Below are 15,572 nucleotides of genomic sequence, written 5' to 3' on the forward strand. Positions count from 1 at the left end.
CATATCGAATAAAGTTTATAATTGAATTGAATTGAAAGGTTGTCGATTTTAAGGTGGAATCCAGGGTTGATAGCGATCACAATCCGCTGATCCTGGAACTACTGTCCCCGGGAAACCCCGAAGGTCCATGCAAATTAACTGAAGCCCTAGATGCCAGGCTCCTTCTAACCAGTAATAGGCGCAGGGTTAGGTGGGAGAAACTGGTTACAAATTTAGTGTCAGTGGCGGATCTTTATGGGCAGGTAATCCCGGTATTGGAAGCAGTAGCTGCTCTATTGTTGCAGTATCCACTCCTGAAATTTATCAAAAATGTGGGGATCTAAATTTTGAATTAAATTTAATTCTGGCAGAAGTTTTTAATCCTATAGCGCCCAATGCGAGAAGGAGAGGTAACAGACCCACATGGTATAATATTACATGTAGGAAACTTAAAACAGAACTTCTCAAGGCTGTGAAGCTAAATATTAATAAGGCGTTAATAAAAGAAAAACGTTTAGAATACAAGCAATCAATACATCATGCAAAGATGGAGTGGGATAACGATAACTGGATTAATTTAATATCGGCATTAAGATCAAGAGACCCCCGGAAGTTTTGGCAAATTGTCAACACGGGGTCGTCTGACCCTTCACTGGCAATTTTGCCAAATATTGCTGCAAATGTGTGGGAAGAACACTTCTCTACCCTTTATGGGGGGGATGATTTTAATCTCGAGAGGGAACAGATGGGTCTAATGTCTAATACCATTGTTGATGCACCTGAGATTGAGTTCCTGGAAGAAGAGGTTCGTGTTGCATTAATCAAACTCCCATCAGGTAAGGCACCTGGTCTGGACAAACTCCCAGGTGACCTATTTAAACACGAACCTAAAGTCTGGGCCCTGTACTTAACGGCTTTATTTAATGCAATCCAGCGGGGTATGGCGGTTCCTAATACTTGGCTGGGAGCTGAGATAGTCCCTATCTTTAAGAAGGGTTCACCTCTCCTCCCAGTCAACTAGAGGACGATCAGCCTAATCGATGCCCCCCAAAAAATCTTTGCTGGACTGATTTTGAATCGGCTTAGGGACTGGATGGAAGAGTGTTCCATTCTAAGTCCCTATCAGGCAGGGTTCAGAAAGAATGTATCCACTACGGACCAGATTTTTCGACTGACCCTATTATTTTGGAAAACTGTACAAGTTGAGGGTGGGTCATTGTACTCTGTTTTCGTGGACCTACGTGCAGCCTTTGACTTGGTTCCTCGGGCCAAACTTTGGCTGGTCCTATCACAATTAGGCATACCTGTCTCCCTTCTGAATATGATAATCCGACTCCATAGCGGAAATTTTGCACAGGTTAGGTGCGGGAAAGGTGGTGTTTTATCATCCAGATTTCCCGTCGACAGGGGAGTCAGACAGGGATGTGTCCTGGCACCAACCCTCTTTTGCCTTTATGTTAATGGAGTATTCTCACACTTGAATGAGGTTCCAAATAGTGATGCCCCCTAGCTCGGCGGATCCCGGGTTCCTGCGATTATGTTCGCAGATGATACCCTACTACTCTCGAAGTCACCGATGGGCATCCAACGATTGATGGACGGTTTCGAGACATTTTGCCTCGACCGGGGGTTAGAAATAAACACGCTTAAAACAAAATACATGATTTTTAACCAACCACCATCAACACGCCCAAATCCAACTATAGGGACCGTTAGTTTAGAAAGGGTTCAGACCTTCGAGTACTTGGGTCTCACTTTAAATGAAACTATGTCTTGGGTCCCTCACCAAATTAGAGCACAATTCAAGTTAGCTCAATTATCGGGGGGCATTTTAAAACTTTTTAATAATTCTTGTGTCAAACCTATTGGCCCCCCTCTTGAAATATACAAACTTCAGGCAAGGGGGGGTGTAATTTATGGAGGTGAACTGTGGGGCTTTAACTGCCGTCCAGATATTGTGCTTACAGAAAATAAATTTTTAAGGCAGCTTTTGGCCCTCCCCCCAAGCACTCCGCTACTGCCAATAAGACTAGATATGGGCCTTAGACCCATAAATGAGGAATTGGGCCTTAAACCCATAACATTTTGGCGGAGGATTTGGACTACCCCCAAACTCCAGGATTATAGGGAAGAACTCTTGGAATTCATAGGCCTCCCAAAAGCGGGGAATCACCCATGGCTAAGGTATGTGAAAGAGGACTTGGGGAGAATTGGCCTCCCGCTGTTGTGGTCAGAGCCAGCGAAAGCATGTTCTAGTATTTCACGTAAGCATTTGGTCAACCTGTATTATGAATTTAGACTAACTGCTTCCATCCAGAATTGCCTTGCTGGTAGTTTGTCACGTTCTTTTACAATGATCAAAGATTTTTACTGCTTTGAGTATGCCTTAAATGATATTTGCCCACTTGTAGCAAGAACACTTTCTCTACAGGGGAGATACGGCACTTTACCTATCAGAGCTTTTACGTGTAAATGGTCCTCGTCCTTACCAAAAAATTGTCCAGCGTGTGATTTTGATCTTGAAAATGAATTGCATATACTGTTTTTTTGCCCTTCCTATTTAAAGTCTAGAAGGTATTGGATTGTTCCCCTCTGTAAAAACTTGGGGTTTACGCAATGTATGCAATCTTTCCGAATTCTTAAAACTGATTTAAATCCTGCAATAGTTTTTGCTATGTCATCCTTTTTGAGAGCTATGTGGAGGAAAAGAAGGACATTTGATAAAATGCTTTGAACTATACTTCGACACTAGTTTTGTAATTGCCAATAGTAGGCTACCGATAGTTCAGTTTATATCGAAGTGCAAAGCACTGATTTTTATTTCAGGCTGTCTCATGGGTACTGACATTTTTTCTGATAATAACTGATTTTATTACATCTGTATCAAACTCGAATATTTTTTAAAATGTAAACTTGTATGATTCTTTTATGACAAATGTGGAAATAAAGAATTTGAAAATGGAAATGGTTTAACAAAAAGTTAGGACATTTGTAGGAAATTGGCTCTCTATATAGTGCACTAAAATGAAGTACACTGTTCAGAGAGTGCAGTGAGACCCAGATTGGTATACAGAGGCAAAAGTAGTTACTACTAACGCTCTAATTGTGGAAGTGTGGTCGAACAGTTAGGCTTATCAGAGGGTAGTGCAAAGCATTTGTTGTAGTCAAAAAGGCAATAATTGAGACACATACTCAAGAATAAATCCGAGACCAATTTATAAAAAAAACAATGTAATTTTATAGACAAAGAACTTTGCTTTACAGTAAGTACTTTTAAGGATATACATTTTTCAAGTCCTCAAAATAGATAACTTTTGTATGCAATTACGCACCATTGGAGTCAAAGAGAGAAAAAAGAAACATGCATATAAAATCATAGAGTTGGATCTCGAGGATCACCTTCGGGATTTAGGTAAGTAGCAAGGCCAGGTCCAATTTTCCACCAGCGGATTCCCTGGAGCTCCCCAGATTCGTCCGGGAGCATGGTGCTGAAGTTGTTGGTAGCTAGTGTGCTACAAAGAAGGGGGCCACCTGTAAACACACTGCACAAGGTAAGTCCAGGGGTCCCAGTTGAGGGAGCAGTTCGCCAGGGCCTCAGGACCACGGGAGCACAGCATGGTTCGTTGGGACCCAGGCCAGTGAGCACCAAGTCGGGAAACCGGATTCTGCGGTTTCGATGCCTATAAACTGCAGGGAGTAGTACCTCTACCTCAAGCAAGTTCTTTGGTGATTTGTGGAAGGCTGGAGGAGATCTGGGGTTCTTGGAGGCCTCACAGTTGCAGGATAAGAGAGCACACAATGATTGTCGAGTCCTTAAGGCAGCAGGCTGAGTTTGACACCAATTTTCAGTAGCAGGGCTTTAGTCCTCCGATCAGCAGCTATTCTTTGTCCATTTCTTCCTGGTTGAAGGGGCACTATCCTGACCTGAATTAGCTAATTTCCTCTCAAACCAAGATGGAGGGAAATGAAAAGTGGACTCCGCATCACCTGCCCCCCTTAGTGGTGGTGCTGGCTGAATGGGAACCCACCTCCTGTCTGGAGCATGAAAGGGGGGTTGGCATCCTTCACTAGCTGGAGCTGCCTGGATTGCATTTTAAAGGTGGCAGCACCTTTGAAACTTCCCACCTTGGAAGGCCATCCTGCCCTGGGGGAGGTGTGAACCTCCTCCACCCAGAGCAGGCTTTGTTCCTGGCCTCTGAGAGCGCTGGTTCAAACCCCATGAGGTCAGAAACATGTCTGATGGTGGCAGGCTGGATAAGACTAGTTAGAGACCACACCAGTGCTTGGTAGATTTTCAGGGGACCTTCTAAAGGGTCTCCTTTGTGCCTTTATTAATAAATTCAACACTGGCATCACTGGTACTAAACATCTTAGGATACAGTGACCCCAGAATGGAGCTAGGAAACTTGTGATGACAATTGTCCAGTCAATGTACTCTCTGTGGCTTCCCTGTGCACTTACAATATCCAATAATGGACTTAGATATTATAGGATATCTACACATTGGATATAGTACACCCTGCCTTAGGGCTCTAAGGCCTGCAGTAGGGGCTACTTACCTATACCTCATGCAATTTCTGAGTGCATGGCACATAGGGATGTGTCTGATATCCGATAAAACTGAAGGTGCTCTAGAAACAAAGGGCACTACTGTGTGAGCCAGTAGGCTTCTGTATTACAAATTTTGCACAAGTAAAAACAAAAAGGTCCATGCTAAATGGTTTCATTGCTTCAAAAGTATTCAATAATGTATTTCAAGCAAAAATATAGGAAACACTGTACATTATTATCTAACCATTGTTACACCACATTAAGTTGGGTTTTCATAATATTTCATCAAATAACAATGTCACAGATAACAGCTTATATAGAGATGTTTTTTTTTTTCACCCTTCTTCAGGGTTACAAAGTATAAGGATAACCATGTTAGCGGTTTGAATGGAACAGTGGCTCAATTGCTGATACAACTAGATCAAGTAAAACGAAATTTGAAACAAAATCGAGAGGAAGGTTCCAAGCTAGGGAGCTTCAAAGCTAATGCCACCTTTGAAATCCAACACAGGAAGCACCAGCTAGTGGAGGATGCCAACCTCCCCCTTTCCTGCTCCACATGTAGCGAGAGGACAGATGGTAGAATTAGGTAAATTAGTAGGTGTGTTACTATTCAGCCAGCACCACACCTAAGGTGGGACAGGTGATGTGGAGCCCACTTTTCATTTCCCTCCAATTTGATTTGAGAGAGAATTAGCCAATTAGGGTCAGGGTGGTGCCCCTTTACACAGGAAGGGGTCCCTTAGAGGGTGTAGGCACCTAGAAATACCTTGGTCCCTTAGTTTGAGAAGGGTGGTAGTCAATAAAGACCTCCCTTTTGATTGTCTCCTTGGAAATGACCACCCAGAGGTTGGTCTGAGCCAAACAGAGGTACTGGTCCAGTGCCAGACCTCACCCAAGGATTCTGGGGGAGGGGCGGAACCTGCAGCTAGTGCAAGGAAGCCCTATAAGAAAAGAAAATAGAGAAAGTGTAGGAAAGGTGCGCAATTTTTAGCCAAAGTTCGATTGTGCCCAGGAGATTTCCCCGCAGTAGGGGAGAACCCCAAACATGGCACTGGTGAAACCCCAGCTGCCCGACAGAAAGTCCTGAATAGTTAGGCAGCGGCAGCGTGAGTTGGTAGCTCCTCAGCTAACAGAACCTAGGGTGGAAGAAGGGTGTTTACTACAGGAGGTAGTAACCCCCACACTAAAGCAGCAGACAGGCAACCTGAACCCCAAGGAACCTGTAAGTAAGTTTCTTCACCTGTCACTAAAGAGCTCAAGGTGTGGTTCTAGGCACTGACAGCTGTCAGTGACCTTTGCTGGGTGTTAGTCCTCATGGCTACAGTGTCCTTGGCATAGTGATCTGACCCCATAGCAAATAGTAAGTTAGGCCCCCTCACCATGTTGGTCATGGTGGGGTTCCTCAAGATGTGGGTTGTCACTTTGGGTAAGCTGGGGGTTGGCCTGGCTAAGTTGGAATTCACAAGGGTGGACTCCTCTGATCCCAAACTAAAAAGACTGGGTGAGGGCACTAAAGAGATAGACAAAGGGCATTTTAAATTGTGTCCTGAAATTATTGAGGTAAGCCTTCAGAGGGACTGACCTAGAAAGTAGTATATAAGGGAGAGTAGGCCCTGCAACAATCCAACCAGTTTCCCTACTCTTCCTTGCCTGACATACTAGGAAAACTCTCCCACGATTTGCTGAAACTCCTGGCCTGTGAGCTAATGAGAGGCGAGGGGTTTGAGGAACTGGGCGTCTTGTTGCAGTACCCCCTGGGCCCAACTTTTTGCCACGTTTTTGATGCAGCTTTGACTGAGGTGTACTGGGTCCCTGCTAACTAGTTCCCAGTACCAGTGCTCTTTCCCTAAAAGTGTACCACAATTGGCACAACTTCAGCAACCTCCATAAGTCCCTAGTAAATGGTACCTGTTAGATTTGGCATCCTTTGGTGTGTTTCCCCTGACGTTTTGCTTTCTGACCTCTCGGTTTTGACTCTGTTTTTGCTAGTTTAGTGTCTCTGCACACTTTCTCACTGTTGTTCAGTGTTAAAGTGCAAGTGCTCCTGTTGTAAATTGTTATTATGGATTGGTGTTTCCATGATTGGCTGATTTGATTAACTAATCAGTCCCTAGTACAGTGCACCATGTGTGCCCAGGGCCTGTAAATCAAATGCCGCAAGAGGGCTTGCAGCACGGGTTGTGCCACCCACACAAGCAGCCTCTAAATGTATCTCTGGCCGCCATTGCAGAGCCTGTGTGCAGGCTGGTACTGCCATGTCGACATGGCAAATGTACCCACATGCCAGGCCCTAACCTTCCCTTTTATTACATATCAGTCACCCCTAAGGTAGGCACAAGGTACCCCTGTGGGCAGGGTGCAGTGTATGTGTAAGGCAGGACGTGCCCTGGTGTGTGTGGCATGTCCTGATAATGAATAACTGCCAATTTTGTTTTTCACTATTGCAAGGCTACCTGTTCCCAAAGGACAGAATGGGGAGTTTGTTTCTAACATCTTATAAATATAACTACCCCTGGGAACAAGGTAGAAAAATAAAGTTTAGTATGCCTTAACTCAGAATCTAAAGATGCATATTTTAGTAAAGGTGATTTTTACATTCTGTGTTTGAAAATACCACTTTTAGAAAGTAGGTATTTTCTTGCTTAGCCCTCCAGTATGCCTCTGCTGGGTTTGTGGATGGACTGTCTGGCTTTGGGATGACAGGGGCTGGGGAGGAGCAGTGGCTCCAGAGAGTCTAAATGAGTCAGGGATGGACTAAAAAGACCTGTACTCCATTTGGAGTAGGGGGAGGAGATTCCCTTTCACCTGAATTGGCTTCGTCTGCCTCTGACAATGCTGTCCCCACCTCCTGCCAGGAAGCTGCACCAGAGAGTACAGAACTATTTCTGGCTGGGCACAGACACTCTCTGCCCCCAGAGAACACAGGATTTGGGGCTATAAAAAGTGGGGCCCAAACCCCTATACTTTAGAACTCTTTTGGAACCAAGAAGACTGTCAAGAAGAAGAGCTGGAGAAGCTGTGAGGAGAGACTACCACTTTGCTGTGTGCTTTGCTGTGTTGGAATGCAGTGGCTACTTCTATCTTGGGCAGTGAAGGGACTGGATTGAACTTTCTGCAACTTCCATTTTTGTGAGTTTCTCTAACGGCTTGAGGTAGAGCTTGCCCCCTGTTCAAGAAGTCTCAGAAACAGCAAAGACTTCAAGTTCTTCTGCCCTCAGCACTTGGGACTGTGTGTTTTGTGCTGCAACAGAAGAAAAAGCAACCCGATGCCATCTACGATGCCACTGCGGAATCCGTGTCCTGAAGGCACCGCAGAGGGCAAGGCCGCAACGCCGCACTGCAACCCTGGTCCCACCGACAATGCCACCTGATGCCGCCACAAAGTTGCTGCTTGCACTGCGATCTGTGGGCTGTGCACTCTGCACTGCCTCGTTTCACGCCGTCACCCTGGTATTCCCGATTACAAAGCTTCACGCCGACATCGATGTTGCTGCTTGCACCATGGTTTGAGGGCACCACTCGTAGGTTACACTACGCCCCGTCCTTATCCCGCACTGCAGCCATGGCCTACCAACGGCGGTGCCATTGACTCGAGCTCGTCAATTGAAGCCTGTGCTTCAGCAACCACGAACGCCGTGCTTTCAGATCTCAACAAGAGGTCACTGACGCCCTGCATTTCTAAAGGTATTGTTTTACGGGTCTTCCTGACAGTGCAACTAGCCCGCGACGCCGCTGTCAGCCAGAACTGATTGGATATGTTGTTCAAGACACTGTGATAGCCCCAGACAGAGCTGTCGACTTCAAGGAGCTTTATTTCAAGTCTATTTTGTTAACTGAAGATTTCTATGTACTGTATATTGTATTTTTAACGTGTCTTAAGTATATAAATATATTAGATATTTTTCTAAACTGGTGTGGTGTCCTTTTGTAGTGCTTTCACTGTATTACTGCTGGTTATGTGCAAATGCTTTACACACTGCCTTTAAGATAAGCCTGACTGCTCGTGCCAAGCCACAAAGGGGTGAGCAGGGGTTATTTTAGGAGTGCAACTCCCTTATCCTGACTAGAAGGAAGGGTCCCTACTTGAACAAAGGTGGAAACCCTTGCCAACTAGAGACCCCCATTTCTAACAGTACCCCTAGTACCTAGATCATTGTGACAGAAAAGGGACCGCTAGGGCTTCAGCACACATTGTGCCACCATAGGGACCCTTACCAAGACCAAGCAAACTGCCATTGTAGGCTGTGTGTCTTGGTGCAGAGAAAACTGAAGAGCCTACATGGCACATATCCCTAGTGGTAAGCGCTATATAAATGCAATTGCAAATTACAATCTTTCCCCACTTCCAATGGGTGAATCTTCGCTGGGTTTTCTGTGACCTTTCTGCTTCCATATGCCCTCCCACCCTCATCAGAGCAGGTCTGGACGTGATTGGCTCAGGATGGGGTCCTGCTTACATTGCTGATTGATAGCAGCACCCAGTCTAAGATCTTCCATTTCGTCTGGCAGTCCTTGTGATCCCAGCGCTGCCAGTTGCTACTGCCCTCATCCAGCATCACGCCTGTCTGCTCTTTTTCCTCCATTCTCTCGGTGCTCAACCCAAAAGAAAAATGTTCAACTATAATGTTGGCACCATGAAGAGGCTGGTGGAGCAGCTCAACATGGAGGCAGGCATGGACTGGATCAAGGTGAGCGGGGACCTGGCTTTACCCACTGCACTTTTACTATACAATTTTGCACCATGGGGCGTAGCTTTCTTCACAGTGTTGGGTGCCTAGTGTGACACCAGTTATTTTTTCAGGTGTGGCAGGTGAAATAGCAGCATGGCTTATTTACCCTATGCTTGTATTTTTCTGTACAAATGAACTTTAAAAGTCACGGTTGTTGCTGGATGCAGTTTGCCAAAGGCGCACGGCAGAGAGTGTATGGAATCGTGCCTCAATGCATTAATAACCTGTAAGCAGCACATTAAAACCTAAAGGAGTGACTTTTTTTTACAAAATTAGAGGAAACTACATTCAAATTATAAACATGCACAAGTTTAAATTGGCCCACGTGCAGAAACACATAAGGCAATATGTACAAGAGGAGTTTGCAACAGTTGATAATATGGTCCATTTCCTGACTGTGCCACAGGTAACAGGAAAGAGTTTCAAGGTTATCATTTGCATTAAAATGTCCAAACGCCTTCTGCTGAGCTGGCGCCTTCTTGCTATTTCACTTCTTTCCCCATATGGACAATTAAAGTTAGACTTCCATAGGTGTTTTGGAACATTAAAAGTTCTGTTAGAATTCCAGCTCAAGGGCTTACTTGACAAGTAGTTGTTTTGCTTTGCCTATCAGATAATCGAGCTCCCACACAGTAGCTCAACATTCGGCAAGGCAAAAGACATTTAACACCAAACAAACAACACCTTCAGAAAAGGGTTTTATTTTACAAAATGCAAAGACTCTTTTCTTAGAATAAGGCTTGGGGTTTTATTTTACACAATGCTCTGTAACAGAAAGGCTTTCACAGATGCCAAATGCACAAAATTCAAATACACAAAGAGATATATATGTTTATATGCAAGCAATATAACACACTTGGTAAATGTAACAGTTACATGCATGAGTAATACCATGAATAAACAAGCAGCAAATAATATGAGATAACACTGAATAAAGTATAATATGCTGGACGTCCTGCAAGAGATCAGAAAGATATATATACACTAGATACATCGAATGATTACTTTGGATGTGCACCTCCAATCACTCACACATAACAAAGAAAACACCTCAAATGATCAAAGCCACTGGACACACATCACAATGGCAATAATCAAAGCTCAAGCACCTCAAATGATCAAAGCCACTGGCCAAACATCACAATGGCAATAATCAAAACTCAACACTTTACCTGGTACAAACACTGCATCTTAGCCCACTCCTGACCGGGGGAATTAAACAGCCCTGGTTAAGAGCCTCAGCAACCAGGGTTCTCCCGAAGTGGATGCATCCATCCCCGTTCGGATTCCAAAATCCCGGTTTCTAAGTCAACAACCCTCAGCTTTATAATCTCAAAACACACTAGAAGGTTCAAGAGAAACTTCCCCCCCGCGCCAGAGGAATCTTACCAGAACTGGCCAGCTTCCAAGCAAGCATTCCAATGTCAGGCAGGAGTTCCCACGTTCCCTCTTCAATCTAGCATGTTCCAGCCTTTATCTTGACGAAGCTCACGAAAGCCTTCCAGGGTACATTAAACAATCTCTCATAAAACAATCCAACCAACTTGCAAGTGTTGCTGTGCTCAAGCAAAGCAGAGTCAGAAAACAGGATGACATGAGGCCATGTCAAAGCCAATAGTAAGAACTTCATAATACTTATCAATGTACAACACAATGCACATTTGTGCACAACTGCTTATAGATTAACATACTTCATCTCTCAATGTACACAGTGTTAATTTGTGTACCACTGCTCACAACACTGCACTTCGAGACCAAAAAGTAGATTCCACACCTCTCTCTCTCCCTCATGCTTTCAAATACAAATACCCAAACTTTCTGTTCTTGGCTAGGCTGTTCTACTCCATGACAGCTCCCACTGAAAGACAGCAAGATTACAAGAAAGGAACTTTTAAGAGAAACAGGCATATGCAGGATATCTTACATTCAGGCTAGGGTAAAATAACACACCAAAGTCAATTAAAATAATGGTAGTCAAAGGTCATCCCAGGGTGTCAGACCACAAGAGTGCCTCTAGCACTACAGTGGTTTCCAACGATAGCCCAACCATCAGTCCATAAAAAAAGGACTTCTCTTTCTTGGTCACAAGTTGTGCCACGTTCATACTTTTTCTCTGCCAAAAATGTGAAAAAAATAGTGCTCTGCTCCCAAAAACTGTTACTGCACAACAGCAGGAAATGGAATGTCACCCACCTGCTGCTACTGCAGTGCACACTGCAATCCAGGATAGGTCGCTTTCTCATCACATTGCAGTGCATTCGAGGACCGAGATCAAATGTCACGCTATTTTCGAAGGGAGCCTGTTTACTGTTGATTGTCGGACTTCAGAGTGTTGCTTTATTATATATAGGCTCAACACTGCCACATTTACATACCATGCCTAGTCACTTCTTAAACCATTCTGCTTATGTTTTGTAAGGCTATAAGCAATGAATATTGAAACAGGTTCCTTCCAGCCCTGTAGTCATATTCTTAACTTTTCAGGCAAAAACACTCAATGATTTCTCAATAAAAAGTGTAAAAGCTCTACTGTACTCGACTCTACTGAATGACACTCCGCTTTATGTCTCTCCATGCCATGCCACTCCACTCTACCCTATTCCACTGTAGGCCACTCCACTCTACAACACCTACTCTGTGTCACTCCACGGCATGCTATTTCACAGGACACCACTATAGTCTACCCCACTACGCTGTACCCCACTCCACTATACAACACTCTATGGTATTCCACTATACAACACTCAACTCCTTGTCAATAGACTGTACGCCACTCCAGTCTACGCAATTCTACTGTACACCATTACACTGTACCTCACTCCACTGTATTCAGCTCTATTCTGCGCTACTCCATTGTATGCCACTCCACTCTATGATATTACACTCTACGCCTCTCTGCTTTACGCCACTACACTCCACTCCACTCCAGTGTACGCTATTCCCCTGTATGCCACTCCAGTATATACCACTCCATTCTACCCTATGCCAGTGTACGCCACTACACCGTACCTCACTCCCCTCTATGCCAGTCCACTCTACAACATTATACTCTGTGTCACTCCACTCTATTTCACTCCACTCTATGTCACTTTACTCTACGTTATTCCACTGTATGCCACTCACCCTAACATACTCCAGTGCACTGTACACCACTCTGCTATATGGTATTCCACTTTATGCTGCTCAACTGTGTGACACTCCAGTCTACAATACTCCACTGTACACTACTATACAGCACGCCAATACACTATACACTATTACACTGTAAGTAACTCCACTGTATGACACCCAACTCTATGCTATTTCACTCTATGCCTCTCCATTCTCTGTCACTCTAATAAACGCTATTCAGCTGTACGCCACTCCACTATATGTCATTCCATTCTACTCTATATCCCTCAACTCTATGCCATTCCACTCTATGTCACTCCACTCTGCGCTATTAAACTCTATGACAATGCACTGTACATCACTGAATTATATGCCACTCCACTGTACGGCACTCCACTCTATCATTCTACTCTACCTTACTACATTCTACCCTATTCCACTGTACAACACTCCATTTTATGGCACTCTACTGTATGCTATTCCACTATATGCCACTCCATCCTACCTCACTACACTGTATGCCAGTAACATTCAACGGTATTCGACCCTACACCACTCCACTGTATGCCACTACACTGCACTTCCCTCCATTTTATGCTGCTCAAATCTAGAACACTCTATTATATGCCACTTGTGAGAAGTTGGCCTGGTATATGCTGGTCACTAGTTAAAGTGGCCACCTTCCACCAGTACAATTCGACTCTTATGGTAGATAGGTTTAAGACAACCTTTTAAAGAAAGCTATCCTAGTGGTAGCTGTGGAGAGCAGCCTTCAGGTTAAGTCTTTAGAGGAATGTAAAGCAGCTTGTTTTACCTTATAATCTCTTTAATCACTAAATGAAAGGACACCACACAGGTATCTATATAAAATATATATGTATAAATTTCTAACACACTCTACTAATCTCTTTATGAGATTAGAAGTCAAGGACATATGCACAAATCAACATTTCACAACAAGTTAAGCACAAATATGGTTGGAATTTTAATGTTTTAGGATACTTCGGGAGAGTCTACAAGCAAGTCACTTACAGGGTAAGTAGTTCTAGAGCCAACACCCACAGGAGCACTGTAGTGCTGGAGTTACCTCACCCAGGGAAGCGGGGTGCATAGGTGTCTTTTGGTGTCGGGTCGCTGCGTCGTTTTCAATGGGAGCCGAAGAAGACTTGCTGCTTGTGAAGACAGGAGAAGTGTCCGGTTGAATCCAAGGCTGGATTCAGAAGAAAGAAGACCTGAAAGCAGACGAGACAGTGTTCAAAGTCACTTGCCAGTTACCCGGGGCCAGGAAGCTGGATGCCAACAGTAGTCGGGTGATTTCAGGTGATCATGGGTGACTTGACTCTTCAGCCACGAGGTCCAGGAGGTGTCGACGACAACCAGGAGCTGGATTCGAAGTGTCCCACAAAGTCTGCAGCTTACTGAGGTGTTGGCAACCAGATTGGAGCCAACAAGCCTTGGCAACAGCAAATCTTGTGGAAAGTGAAGAAAGTCAGCGGTGCAGACCAGCAAGGTCTGAGGAACTCACCCAGCGAGCGTAGGTCAGGGCAGGCCTGGAACAACCAGAGGAGCTATTTGGTTCTGTAGAAAAGTCTTCTGGGCACCGACAAGCCAACCGGCAAGGGATCGCGAAGACACCTCGGGAGGATTCCCTCACCAGGAGCCCACGGTCACTCAGGATAAGGTAGGCCTCAGATCTTCGGAGGAAATCCTGCTGGAGGCTTGGACCACACGTGATCCAAAGCACAAGTTCGTAGAAAGTCGTGAAGGTGTTGCACTTGACAATAGTGCACGGTACCCGGGTATTGCTGTTCCTCGTCACTCGTGGGGTCCACTTGCCTCAGCTTCGCTGGGGACTCACGATGGCCTTGGAGAAGTCAGGAAATCTACTTTTAGGGCTGCAGGGACTTCGGACTCCGGCGGGAAAGTTTGCGACCATTGATGCAAAGTTTTGGTGCCTGCCAAGCAGGGGAGTCACTCCTTGACTCCAAGGGAGATTATTCAGTCTTCCAAAGGTAGTGGAACGTCGAGGGTCCAGGATTCTTCTTCAGAGCGATGTACAGGGATATCTAGTTTGCAATGGAAAAGGTTCCCTAACTTATACCACAAGGAAGGGAGGGACTAACTCTATGACCACTCCTATGGGAGGGTCAGGGGGGTGGGTGGCTACACCCACTTCCCTTTGTCCAGTTTCGTGCCAGAGCAGGGTCTGGTAGCCCCTGAACCAGTTTGAGCTGGCATATGCACAGAGGAGCCTACTGCTCCTCCAGTGCAGGACTTCAAAGCACTCTAGGAGTGCATCCACCCAGCCCCAATACACTAAATCCTATCTGGAAGGTGGATACACCTCCCTGTGACAGGATGCCTATTGTTGGGCCTCCTCCACTGCGGGTTTCGGTCAGCAGCAGGAGGGCAGCCCAGTGTCTGTGCTGGTGGCATCCATTTTGTGATGCCAGGGCTCTTCAGGATTCTACCGTGTTTCCACAGTGGGTACATGTCTATCCCTCTAGAAGGGTGGGATCATACTCCCACACCAGTTACTGGTGTGGGGGTATGATTTCAAAGCATTTGACACCAAACACAACATGTTTTGATGCAGCCATCCCAAAGTTAGCATTTACCGCTAGGTTACAATGCACTTAAGAGTATATGGTTTAACCGCATCCACAAACAGTCACAGAGAATGGACTCTGAGAGCTGCAGAGGGGCCCTGCTCAGGCAGAGGCACCCCATTCACATGGAAACCAAGCACCCTGCCCTCAGGATTGTTAGGGCCTGCCTTAGGGGTGACTGATAGGTTTATATGTGTGTGTAAGTTGAGATATAGGAAACCTATACCTCAGTGAGGAGTGCTAACACTACCTCACCCAAGCTGCAGTAGCAGGCCTGTGGTGTCAGATTTAGTCTGCTTCCCAGGGGTGGCATAATACATGCTTCAGCCCCTGGTAGGCTTGTGGAGTACCTATGCCCTTGGTACCTAAAGTACCATATATTAGGGGCTCATAAGGTACCACAGTATCCAATCACTAGTGCATCTAATATGCACTCCAAGTTGTTTAGAGAGAACAGAGAGGCTGGGGCCCTGATTAGCAGGGACCCAGCCAGACTATAGCCAGAAACCAGTGTAAACATCAGAACAAAAGTGGGGGCAACATAAGTGCAAATCCTACTCTCCTACACAACCCTCCCCCCCCAAACGCA

This window comes from Triturus cristatus, chromosome 3_2, assembly GCF_964204655.1.
Source record: "Triturus cristatus chromosome 3_2, aTriCri1.1, whole genome shotgun sequence".
In the NCBI taxonomy this organism is placed as follows: domain Eukaryota; kingdom Metazoa; phylum Chordata; class Amphibia; order Caudata; family Salamandridae; genus Triturus; species Triturus cristatus.